Here is a 12,479-nt window from a genome sequence, read left to right as displayed (position 1 = left end):
TTCCCCACCTGCCAGCCCAATGGGCTCCTCTAGGCTGACGAAAGGCATCTCGGTGTGCATGAGCAACCAGGTTCAGACTGGTTGCCATAAATCCAGCTGCGTTAGCCATAAAAGTCACTGAAGACCAGAAACGGCGCAATAACACCTAAAAATACCCATGCCGTGCCAAGCAGCCCCAGTTTCCATCATCCTCTAGAGGCATCTGCATATTGTGTGTGCGGCAGGGAGCGCGGCAGAGCATGCTGGGGAGAAACCAGCCATAAATCCTGCCGGCCTCCGCTCTCGGCTTCTCCCTCCCACCGACCGCAGCCATCCCGGTGCTGTCTGGCAGGTGCAAGCCCTGGCTGTCATCAGCAGATCAGACAGGGCTGAGATTTGACAGGCCTGTGGAAAAACACAGGGTGACATCACGCAGAGACACCGGCCCACTGATTAATCTCTGAGGTCAGTGGCTGCTTTATTTATAACCAGGCAAGGGTTTGAGGTGGGTTTTTATGGGAGCGGAGCAGCGTGGGGTGTCTGTCCCACGCTCCCGGAGCGGCCGCCTTCCCGCGCTGGCGGGGACACCTCCACCTCCTCCAGACACTGCTGGGGAGGCTTAAACAGGGCTCAGGAGCACCAAAGCCAAGCCTAAACCAGCATGGGAACACCAGAGCCTGGCTGGAGGGATCGGTACTGCTGCAGCACTGGTGCACCGTGTCTGGGTTTCCAGCTGTTTTCTTTGCTCCTGGAGTTTTTTCCTTGCTCTCCCCAGCAGGGATGGCTCGGCTCCCCACAAAACATAGCACATCAAACTTGAAATGTTTTGTGAAACTCTGTCAAGCTTTGGGGGAAAGGGAAGGTGGTCCCAAGGGCACAAAAATGTTCTGTTTCTTCATTTATCAAAACAACCGTTTCCATTTCCAATGACTTTTTGTTCCATGATTGTTAACATTTTCATTCTACTTTATAATGCAAAACAAAATTACAGTTAAAATAATATATTGAGAGTTTATCAGTTGAAGCATTTCAAGCCATCCATTTCTCTAGGTTTTCTTTTACAGATAACCTGGAAAGCTTTGGGGTGGGTGATGCTGAATTGGAACAGAAACAGGTTTTAAAATGTTTTGCAGAGGCAGAACTTCATCTCTGTTGCCAAGTGGTAAGTGGCCAAGGGGAAAAAAAAGCCTATCAGGTATATCTCTAGCATTGTTTCTAAATGGAGAATTTTTCCTGTGATTAATAAAAATGGGGAAATAAGGCCAAATCCTGCACATACTTTGACCGCAAAGCTTGTACAAACACGCTGGTTGGGCTTTGGCTGGAAAGACCAGGCTTAATTAGTTCCCTTGTATCAAGGGATGTGGGTTGTCGCTGTCAGTGCAAGGAAGGATTTATGTTTCCTTTTCCTCAGGAATATGATCGGTGTCTAAGTATTAAGAATAATTCTTTCACTAATGTAAGGCAAATTTCTTATCCTAGGCAGCTGATAGCGACGGGGGTGCTGCCGAGCTGCCGATGCAGGTCGGACGAGTGCCTGACAGTGATGACGATTTACTGCTACTGTCACGAACCCGCACGCAGCGCTCGCCCGCTCCCGGGGCTCTCGGACAAGGAGCTCGCGCTCGCCCGGGCGGTGGTCAGAGGAAGCCCCCGGCTCTGCTGACCCAGAGCTGCGCACCACTCACCCAGTTAGCCTGGCTCACCGTGCGGGACCAGATCCCTGGTTGCACCACGGCTGGTTCACTCAGCACCTGGGAGTTGCCTTTTCTTTTACGTTGCGAGCCCGTTGTGCTGCCAGCGCGGCGTGCAGCCCTGCGGGATCCAGCCGCCCCGGAGCCTTCTGCCAGGCCTGCGGGTGAGCAGAGGAGCTGCTCGTGGGCTGGCGGCAGCATCGCAGCAGATTTCATGATGAACGTTCCCGTATTTTTTGTTCTGCCCTTTGAAGCAGGTAATGCTCAAATGCTCAATGCTCAATGCTCAATGCTCAAATGCTCAATGCCTCCCCAGGCCTGCTGTGAACAGCACAGACCTGATCTTTCCCGGCCGCGTGCTCCCTGTTGCAGCCCCGGTGTAGTCACCGAGTCCGGATGGATCTCTGCTGAGCTGCTCGCCGTTTTGCAGCTTGGTGTGGCGGGGAATTTAGAAGGAGAAAGAGAAGGTGGAATAAGTAAGGAAGTGCGGAAAGCCCAAGCATAACTCCAAACTAGGGCAGGAAACGCACCACACATAGCTCTAACCTTATCATCGAGGATGGATTTTAAGTGCTTCTTCAGTGACTCATAGTCCCTGAATGGGCTTGAAGGACTGTCCGCCTGAGACGAAAGGCCAGCAAACTCCAGATCAGATAACAGGTTATTACAAAGCCCCCACGCTGCCTCGCGCAAGGTATCTGCCAGGACAGCGTCCGGGGCTGCTCAGCCCCATGGGGAGGAACTAAATACAGTTTCTCAAGCGTGGTTCCGATGGGCAGGGGGTGGTGGAGGCTCAGCCGGGGGAGGAGAGGCAGCATCCCTGCCTGCTTCTGGCAGCCTGTGCCGGGAGGTGCCGGGCCCTCCTGGGAGCTGCACGTGGGCGAGGGACGGGACATGGCAGAGCTGCCGTGCATGCCTGCGCCCGCAGCAGGTCGGGGCCGTCCGTGCCCGAGCCCTGGAGGGCTCAGCAGGGCACGGGCTGGGCTCGGTCCCGCTGTGCTGATGGTGAGGAGCAGTCGCAAGCTTTGTGCACTCTGGACTGGGCATTACACAGAGCTGGCAGCAGCACCAGTGAGGCCATGGCTATTAATAACTCCTGTCCCAGAGCCTGCTGCAGCCTGTGCATGGGCTCTCTGCAGCACGACGTGCCTGCAGCAGGCAGGGCTGCAGTTGAACAAAGGGCTGGGAGGCTCAGCTTGCCTTTTGGATTAATCAGCAGCAGCTTTCCAGATTCACATGTTTGGAGGGGAGGCTGGGAGCATCCCCTGACCCGCTGGAGGAAGGAGGGAGGCAGCAGGCAGTGGCAGTGGCGGCTCTGCACACCCCAGTGGGGCAGGGACAGGAGCTGTGCTCAGCACCCATCATGCGGGCAGGCTGTGCTGCAGAGGGGACCCGGGCTCCCACGCTGCCTCGCTCCGGCCGCACCACGCTGCTGGGGCCCTTGCATCCACACGCTGCCCTCAGGAGGGATCTGGCTGCTGGTGTCCTGCCATGGCGTGGTCCCCTGCCCAGAGTCCCCCATCAGTCTTGGCACGGCTGACCCTCTGTGGAGCAGCACTGGGAGGTCTGGCACACCCCACTGCAGGGCCAGGCAATGCTTTCTTGAGCCTGCTCCCTTTCCAAGCATCCAATGTGGCTGTTCCAGGCTCTCTCCTGCCCAAGACCTATCTGGAGTGGACGCAACACACCCAGAGAGCTGCTCCACAAAGGCAGGCAGTGAGCAAGAGAGCAGCCTGCGTCAGGGCTGTTCTGAGCTGCAAAACCACAGCTCCCTGCAGGGCCTGGGATGGGACTTCTGGAACCCAGAGCTTTCCAGCTGGGATCTGCACTCTCCCTCCCCAAAATCCCCACGGGAGATGGCATTGCCCATTTTTCCCCCTCTGAAGTGTTGAGGTTCCCTTTTGATGGACAGTGGATATGGCTGCTAGGTGCAATGAGCTGCTAACAGCCATTCGGGTGCTGAGAGCTGGTATGTGTTTGTCTGTAGGCGTGCATACACATGCGTCTATTTTTTTTAAATGCATATGTACCAAAACCTCTCCAGCATGAGGGTTGTAAGTCTTAATTAATGAATATCTCTTTGTTGCTGTGAAAGCAACATTCTTGGGGGCAGGGGGAACAGGGGGCCCTTTCTCCTCTTGTTTATACCCGGTCCTGGCCAGTCCTGTTCCATGGGTTTCACTGGGGACCACTTTCGTTGGCACGGTGTGACTGCCTTCACGCCTGGTGACGTGGGCTGGCCTCGAGCTCAAAGGGGCAGAGCTGGCCTTCATGGTTCCCAACACCCCCTGAAACGTGTGGTGAAGTTTGGTGGTTCCCTGTACCCTGGCTCCCAGAGTCAGGTGAGGATGGGGGCAAAGAGACAGGCTGAAATGCATGTTACTGATCTAAACTCACTGCAAAAAGCCCTCTCTGTATTGTGCCTTACATGAAAGATGCTGGTGTGGTTCAGAGGTTGACTTTTATCTTAAGCTCAGCTAGAAGCTGAAGAGTTTTAGCATTTTTTTAAATACCAGAAAAGTATAAAAAAAGAGGACAAATTCGCATCTCTGTTACATTGGAATTAATGGAGAGAAATTTAATGGAAGTCTGTAGAAGCTTCTGATTTACTCTTGTGTGAGATGGGATAGAAATAGCCCAAAGAATCTCATTGCTGCTGCCCGAATTCAGCTGCACAGCAGAGAGCTATTAATGCTCTGTTTTCTTGCCTTTGGTCAATACATCTTGCAAGACAGGAGGAAGCTGGATTATGTCTGCAAGTGTCCCAATGTCATGCTATGTCGGATAATGAACTGTGGCTAAATTGGATCAGCTTTTCAGTTGCCAGCCCCTCTGAAATCCAACAAGGAGTCGGGGCAGCACGCTGCGCTTTCAGCCCTGGTGTGCCAAGAACAGAGCATTTGTTCTGAAAAGCTGTGTTCTGCTGTGTCGGGAACCAGCAAGAGCTATTGTGGAGATTGCAGGCTGGAGCAGGTGAAAATCATTGTTAACCTGGAAATTGTACAGCTCTGTTTCGCTTGGTGCTTCCTCATGCCTTAAAAATGTCTGGTGTGGTGCAAATCCGCTGTTCAAGGAAATAGAGATGTAATGAGAGCAGCACCTCACTGAGCTGCATTCGTGGTTTGCTTTTGACCTGATTATTCAGTTAATCCTGGTGGGTGAGGAGTGTGGCTCTCTGGAGGAATGTGAAGAAGACCCTTATGTCGGACACCTGAAGGTTTCTGCTTCCATGGAAATCGAGGGTTTCGTCCAGAGTTACTGGAGAATATTGAAAGACCCCTCCTTGATAGCAGGGGTACTGAACCTGGAAGTGGGGAAGACCCACCAGCTCCTCTCCTGTGCGTCTGCTCTCTGGTTGTGGTATCTGGCATGACGGGCCATCCCCTTCCCTGCCCAGCGCCCCGCAGTGTCCGTGTCCCGAGGAGTGGCCCCTGTGCGCCCGGTGGGCTCCGACCCACTCCTGGCAATGCTGGGATGGGATCCCAGCTCCACAGGCGCTGCCGCGCGCTGTCCCTCTGGAACCGGCGGGCTGTGGCTACCAAAGTTTCAGCAAGAGTCTCGGTGCTGTGGCTAAGGTGACGGCAGCGTGTGCTGCTGGGGTGGCACCGGGTCGAGGACCAGCTCCAGACACCCTGACGGCCAGAGCACGGCAGCCTCCTGGCCCTGCCTGGCAAGGTGCTCTGGGGGCGGCTGGAAAGCCGGGGTCAGCATGAACCCTGGAGGAGCCCAAATCCCCCGTGGCTGGCAGAAAGCTGAGCCCGTTCCCCGTGCATGCATGAGGAGTTCAGCCCAACACTGTATTATGACACTTCAAACAAAACAGGAGGATATCTCACACCCCGGGGACCGGCAGGGACTCTCTGTGAGCGGGGGAGCTGCAGGGGAACGGAGGCAGGGCTGAGCTGCCCCAGCCGCACCGCAGGCAGGGTGTCTGTATTTTCACTGGCGTTCCCGAGAGCGTAATCCTGTTAAGGGCTGAGCGTCTGATTCAGCTGTCCTGCTATATGGCTAATCCTGCCAGCAGGAGCGTGCATTATCCCATTGCCAGGGGAGGTTCTCCGGCCCCTCTAGGCACTGGGGTCACCGTGTGTGTCTCCGGCCCCTTTGCCCTCCCTGCGGGCAGCCCAGGAGCCCCCGCCGCCAGCTCTGCTCCCCTCCCTTTGGGAAGCGAGACCCCGGAAAGCCTGGGAATTGTGTACGGCCCCGGGAACCGTGCAAGGCTGTGTGGGCTCCTTTGAACTTTCCTGAGCAGCTTATGGCCCCCGGGCGCTACGGCGGGCACGCAGCCCCGCACCCAGCGGGCGCTTCGCCGAGGCTGGCCGGAGCGCGGGGGAATCCCAACTTTGATCCCATTGTCTGCTTTTGGGGCTGCGCCGTTCCAGAGTTTAACAGCCAGGGAGCTAATTTTCCTTATTACCTATACATTTGCTAGGCTTTACATGCTGTTTTTGCTCATGTCCCCCTTCACTTCTGTGATTTCCCCTGATTTCAGGGAGTTTCACCCTTCTGCCGTTGCTGGCTTCTCACAGGCAGGACACAGTCTGGTGGGGTTTATTTCACTGGTGGCTGCTTTGCTTTCTCGGGGAATTGTAAATGCTGTTTAAACATGTGTTTTCTACAAAATAGGCCATTTTAGTTGCAAACCTCTTTGGACAAAATGCGGTTTTGCCCATTGCTCCCCTGAAAAAAGAAAATGAAAAAACCCAACGCTAATGAATAAAGAATATGTCGATCGAGCCAGTAATAAAATGTGCGGGTGCCTCTAGCAGCTGCGAAGTCCCACATCCGAGAGGAGGAGAGGAGCTCCGTGGGAAGCCCACACTGCCTGGGGCACGGAAGATTTCAGTATGCAGCAGCCCTTGTTTTGGGTTCATTCTGGTGATTTGATTATTTACATTTTGGCCACAACCCATCCCCTGAGCAGATGCCAGCATTCAGCGCCAGGAATACCCATTTCATCACTCTCTGCTACAACGTGAGACAGTGAATCTGGGGTTAAAAGCCTGAAGGAAAGCTGATAAATGTGTATAATATAAACTATTGAAGGGTAAAAAATTCTGAAAACACTGGAGAAAGTAAATACAATAAATTTGGGGTGACATTTCTCTCCCTAACTCAGGTTTTCCAGCAGCAGCTGCCCAGCCCTCTAGCAGCTCAGAACGTCATATCACCTCCAAAATGTAATGAAGAGAGACTCGTGAAACATTTTTTTCTTGAACTAACTGAGCATGAGTAACCTTGGCTCCTTTTTCACCTGGGGTTTCCCGTAGGGTCTGGCAGTGCTGTTGATTAGGGACAGATGCACTGAGCTCTGCGGGTTCCTCCCCGGGAGCTCCCGTTATCGCCCGGATCTGCCCCTCCGCCGTGGGCTGGGTGCGCGCCCTGGGGACCCCCGCCTGCCGGCTCGCCGACGCCTGTTTATTTCTTCTTGTCTCTTCCAGTTTGGCTCTGCGGGAACCTCTCGCTCCACATCCCCCGTGGCCTGGTCCCAGCTCCTCCGCCAGGCGGGTTGGATTTCCATGTGGAGAGGTGGGAATGGTGGGAACGGCTCCGTCTCGGCTCTGCTGGCTTCCCCGGCCGGGCCGGAGGCGGCTGCGCTGCTGCACGAGGGAGCTGCGAGTGCGTGATCGTGGTCAGTTTGCTAATTATAGTTTTTTCTTTTGCTTGAAGACAAGACGTGAGAGCACCTGCAGTCTGTATACAGCTGGGCTTTTGCTTAAACTGGGAGAGTCAATGAAAAATGATACAGCAATGTATGAGAGAAGGTGATAAAGCACATGTGGAGTGTTGCTAATATTGCTGCCCATCCTGAGCTGGCATCCGTGGGAAGATGCTAGTGGGAGCATGGTATCCCAAGACACCCATGCAAAACCCTTCCCAATTTTGGGGCATAACCCACAGTAAGGCAAATCATTTATTTTGTTTTTATCTATTATTAAACCAGGACAAGATCCATTACTGGTTCAGAAAGTACACTAACTGTTTTGCTAGAAATCGCTTACATGGAGATCTTAATGCCGAGGTGGTGACATGTGGATTGGCCCTGCTGCACCAGGAGCCACGGTTCCTTCCTGAAGGCCTCGTGGTGGGTTGCGGCAGGAGGGACCTTTTCCTGTGCCAAGGAGCGAGTGTTCCCATGCCGCAGGGGCAGGGCAGCTCCTAACAGGACCCTGAGGGGAGAGCCAAGGGGAGCAACGCAGGTGTTAGGCCTGCCCTGGCTTTCTTCTGTGAGAACTTTTGCTCTCCATTACGAGCAGGGTGTTGTGAGGGCAGGCTGCGGGCTCTGCCAGCAGACACCTCCTCAGCACTCTGCCAAAATCCTGGTCTTTCACTGTGCAATGAGGCAGTGCCCGCTGTGCTTCTGCAGGCTCACGATGTGGGACGGGACTCCCGTCCCTGCGGGCTCTCCTCCTTTTCTGCTGGGGCCTCCCTGCAGATGCCCCCATCTGAGGACTGTGCTCCTGTCTCCCGCAGGTTCCCCAGGGCTGGCTCTGTGAGCCAGGCACCCCTTCCTGTTACCCCCAGCTCCTGGGCTCCCTCCTCACACCGCTGCTCTCTCCCTCTGGCCCATGAGGTTTCAGCTGCGTGGGGGTCGGGGCAGGGGGTCGGGGCGGGCTGCTCTGCGGGAGGATGCTAATCAGTGCCATCGGGGGCTGCTTTGATCTACGGGCAGAGCAGGGGTACGTGAAGCTGGGGCTGTGCGAAACAGAAGGTGGGAGCTTTCCACCTTCCTACCTGCCTTATTTTGATGTCTAGTTCCCCCCTCGGCTGGGGGTGGGCAGGTGATGGGCTGGCGGTGGGCACTGGGTCCTCCCTGGTGGTGAGGCCACTTGCAGAGCACACAGGGCATGTGAAGATGCTGAGATGCCTAAAGGGCCTCTGCCAAGTCTTTGTATGCGTTCAGCATGGTCCTGTTTATCCAACAGCGCCAGGGCACTTAAGACCTTTATGAGGGTGAGAGTTATGCCATGTTTACTGGCTGGCACATGACGCTGTCTGCTGGGGTGGCACCCAGCTGGGTGCCCGTCGCACCCGGGCTGAGCTCCCCGGGGCCATGGGGTGAGCATGCATCATCCGAGTGACCTGTGAGAGCATGGCCCCCGTTGGGATCCAGCCCTTGGCTCCCCACCAATGTACCTCCTAATAATTTTGCCTAAATGCTTTGCAAATCAGCCAGCAACCAATTTATCCCTGAAGTATTTTGGAGATGTCACTCTGAGAATGTTAATGGTGCGTGATTCACGGGGTCCTGCATGCTGAAAAATGCGCGGCCATGCAGCGGGCTCACGCCGGAGGGCTGCTGGGACAGCGCGCGGGGGGTCAGTGATTTATTGGTCATCTCAGCTTTTAGACCCCACTTCCCTCTAGTGCAGCACGGCAAACTGTGGGAGAGGCTGGTTTAGCTGGCAAGGATATCATGCTTAAAACTTGTTATTTTTGGATCGAGTTTCCGAGCCCTCTCTCCCCCCCGCAGCATTAAACACAGTTGTTTATTGGAGCTGACAGTAGAAACACAAGCAGTTGTCGGTCGCTTCTGCAAGAGTAGTGTCTACCAGCGGTGGAATGAACATGACGGAGCCGATGAATAATACAGCTTTGAATTTTATATGCTTCCAGCTAACGGGTCCCATATGTTCCACCGCTGCAGCCCGAGGACAGAGCGGTTCGTTGCGTGCGGTGCCGGGCCCCAAGGCAGGAAGCCTCGCTGGCTCTGGGACCTGGCTCCGAGGAGCTGGCTGCAGCTCCAGGGCAGGGTGGCAGGGCTCAGGACCATGCCGATGCCCGGCTCTGCCCCCCCAGGGCTCCTGGTCCATGGCTGACTCGGGGTTTGAGGGGTCCGAACCTTGCGGGGGTAGCAGGAGTGTGTGTGCTTGTGGCTCCAGGGCTGGTGCCACTGGCAAGCACTGAGCCGGATTAGGTAGACTTATGAAGAAATCAGAGAGTCACCAGTCTACCCCGGCTAACCTGGATCTCTCGCTTCGCAAGAGACCATCATGATCAAATTGATACCGTTGGCTGGGAGCTCTCTCGTAGCCTGTTGGGAGGACTAAGCAGGAGGGGAAGCGGCGTTTCCTCAGCAAGCTGCTGTGTCATTAAAATAACCCACTGGCTCTCACGAATCATAATTAGTAAAAATGCGTGCAGCTTTATTGCAGGGAGCTGTTTAAACCCGAGTCAAGCACGTGTAGACCACGTCCTCCCTGGGCACCCACACTCCCACATTTGCCCGCGGGTGCTGCCAGCCCCTGCACCCGGCTCCTGCCGCCTGGGCCGGCTGCCGGAGCAGCACAGCAGTTCTCCGGAGGAACAGAGGCGCGCTAAGGTGATCGCAGAGCTTGAACAAGTTGCTTTTCAGGACCTACAAATTCAAGAGATCATCCTGGATTCATTTCCGACAGCCTGTGCTTACTGCTACCAGTGCTATGCCAGGGCTGAACTAGGGGAAGGCTTTTGTCTCGCTTTTGTTTGCACAGCACTGGCTGGACTGCTGCCGCCTTCCTGTTTGCATGTTGCTGCTAAGTGCGTTTTGGGTTATTGCAGTTATTCAGACAAAAATCAGAACTCACCTTATTCCCCTCCAAATAAAGAAGGAAGTGATAGGAAGGCCCTTGCTTCTTGCAAACATCTGTCTGCGGTCAGCGAAGCGTTTCCCACGCCCTCCTCTGTGGTCTCCTGGCACATCTGCTCCCTGCCCTGCCCTTTGCCAGACTTGGCAGCCGGTCGCTCCTTGGGGCAGCACCTGGGAATGCCGGGCACCCAGGCACGGCTGCGGGCTGATGCTGTTTAAACAAGTGTGTGGCATGTTCCTGAGTGGCTGACACTGGGAATAACTCCCCAGTTTGTGAGGAGCTTGGCATCCCAACCACTGGGAAATAAAATGTAGCCGTGGTGGTCGCTGGCATCTGGCCCCCGCCGACTGACACTGCGCGGGCCGGTTGTCTGCTCCCTGGGGAATTTTGACCTTGTGTGTTTTTTGAACTCCGAGTGCAACCTGAGTCCAGAGCTGGCAAAACCAGCGGGCGGTGAAGGTGAGGGCACCCAGTGCGTGCTGCTGCGTGTGCCCTACCTCCGCCGAGGCTGGCAGCAGGAGCACAAGACCTTTCCTTTAGTGATGCCCTCGATACCTGTCATTTCTCGAACACCACGAGGCTGGAAGTACAGGCCAGCGTGTGCCCTGGGACTTGTGATGCCGCCCCGGCTCCTCTCTTCTGGCTGTTGGAGAATTTGCACGTGGTGGCCAAGTGCCACCCTGGTCATGCTGCACCCTTGGGTGCTGCTCTGCTCTGGCATGGGGCTGCGGCACCGACCCCTGTTGAAACTCCTCACTGTTTCTGGGCAGAGGTGGCCCCGGCAGCGGCGTTTCCAGGGGGTGAGCTGCCAACCTGGCCCCGCACTGAAATTCCCATTACAGTGTCTCCAGCTAGTTCCCATCTGTTACTTCACTCTCTTGATTTATCTGCCAAAGAAATTCCTGGTATAAACACAGCATTATCAGAATTTTACTCCAGACTTGGCCCCTGGATTCCCTGCCAGCTTTTGCTGGTATTGCACTTTTGCTACAGCAACTCTTCAGTGAAAACAAACCGCTTGCGGAAAGACACTGAGGCCAAGCACCGAGCTGGGGATGCAGGGGTGCTCTGGGTCAGCCCCTGGGAAAGGCTGCGGGTGCGATCCTACAGGGATCAGCTGTTTGCATCGCAGCCGGGAGGCAGCGCGGCCGCCACAAGTGCTGGGGCCATGGGGATGTTTGGCATTCCGGAGCGCGCCAGGAAAAGGACCTGTTGCAAACGTGACTGTATTCCCCTTCCCTGTCTGCACAGATCTGCTGGCAGCACGCGTGGTTTGGGCTGCGGCACCATCCCAGGCAGGAGGGCCGAGCTGGCGGAGGACACGTGCTGCTGCCTGCTGTGGGTACGGCAGCCGCTCGAGATGACGCTTTCTGCAGGAGGATGAGTCTGTACCCACGCATGCGCACGGGCACGTCGCTGCTGTGCCAGGGAGGTGTCGCTGGCGCGTCTCACTGCCCCGGACACATGATTGCATCCTGCTGCCCCTGCCACGGCCAGAGATTTCTGTGTGTCCAGATAGGACTGTGCATGAGTTAGAGGGCAGATCTGAAACTGCCTGTGGGTCATGATCACATTCCCATTAACAGCTGGTCCAGGAGACGCTCACCAGTGAGGAGCTGCATTCAATCACGCTCCCTGTTAGCACAAGGGCAGAGGCTCATCCTTCTGAGGCTGAAGGTTGCTGGGTTGATCTCACTGTCGGTGGCCGTAGGACAGCCCAAGCCGTGCTGGAGTCACAAATGGGGTCAAAATGCCCAGTTCCTGGTTCTGTGCTGGGAAGTGGTACCTGTTCTCCCAGGGCAGCATTGGAAAATTTAGCCTTAAATTTTTTCCTGAGAAGGATGAAACAAGAGGTTGGAAGGGCCCAGGCCCTTTCCTTCCCTCAGCCCTTCTGCAGCGCTTGACCTTCTTGACACCTCCCTTTGGGCCTTGAACCTTTCCTGAGCTGTGCACTGGGATGCTGCGGCGGTCGTGGCCACAGCGGTGAGGATGGTGCTGCCCAGCACCAGCATCTCCAATGCTCACGCAGGTGTCGGAGTTGGTCTGCAGCTCAGCATCAGCCTGCCTGAGGGGTGGGCTGCACCCGTGCCCGGCGCTGGCAGCGCAGCACTGAAGCCTGTCTGAATTTGAGGCTTGCTTTTCCCTCACCCTTGCTTCTTTCCTTTGTAAGTAATGACAAATCAAGCCCATTCATAAAGTGGAGGAATCTGATCCTGCAATTGAGGAAAGATCGCTT

Source organism: Phalacrocorax aristotelis, chromosome 21, assembly GCF_949628215.1.
Source record: "Phalacrocorax aristotelis chromosome 21, bGulAri2.1, whole genome shotgun sequence".
NCBI lineage: Eukaryota > Metazoa > Chordata > Aves > Suliformes > Phalacrocoracidae > Phalacrocorax > Phalacrocorax aristotelis.
This window is presented reverse-complemented; position numbering follows the sequence as displayed.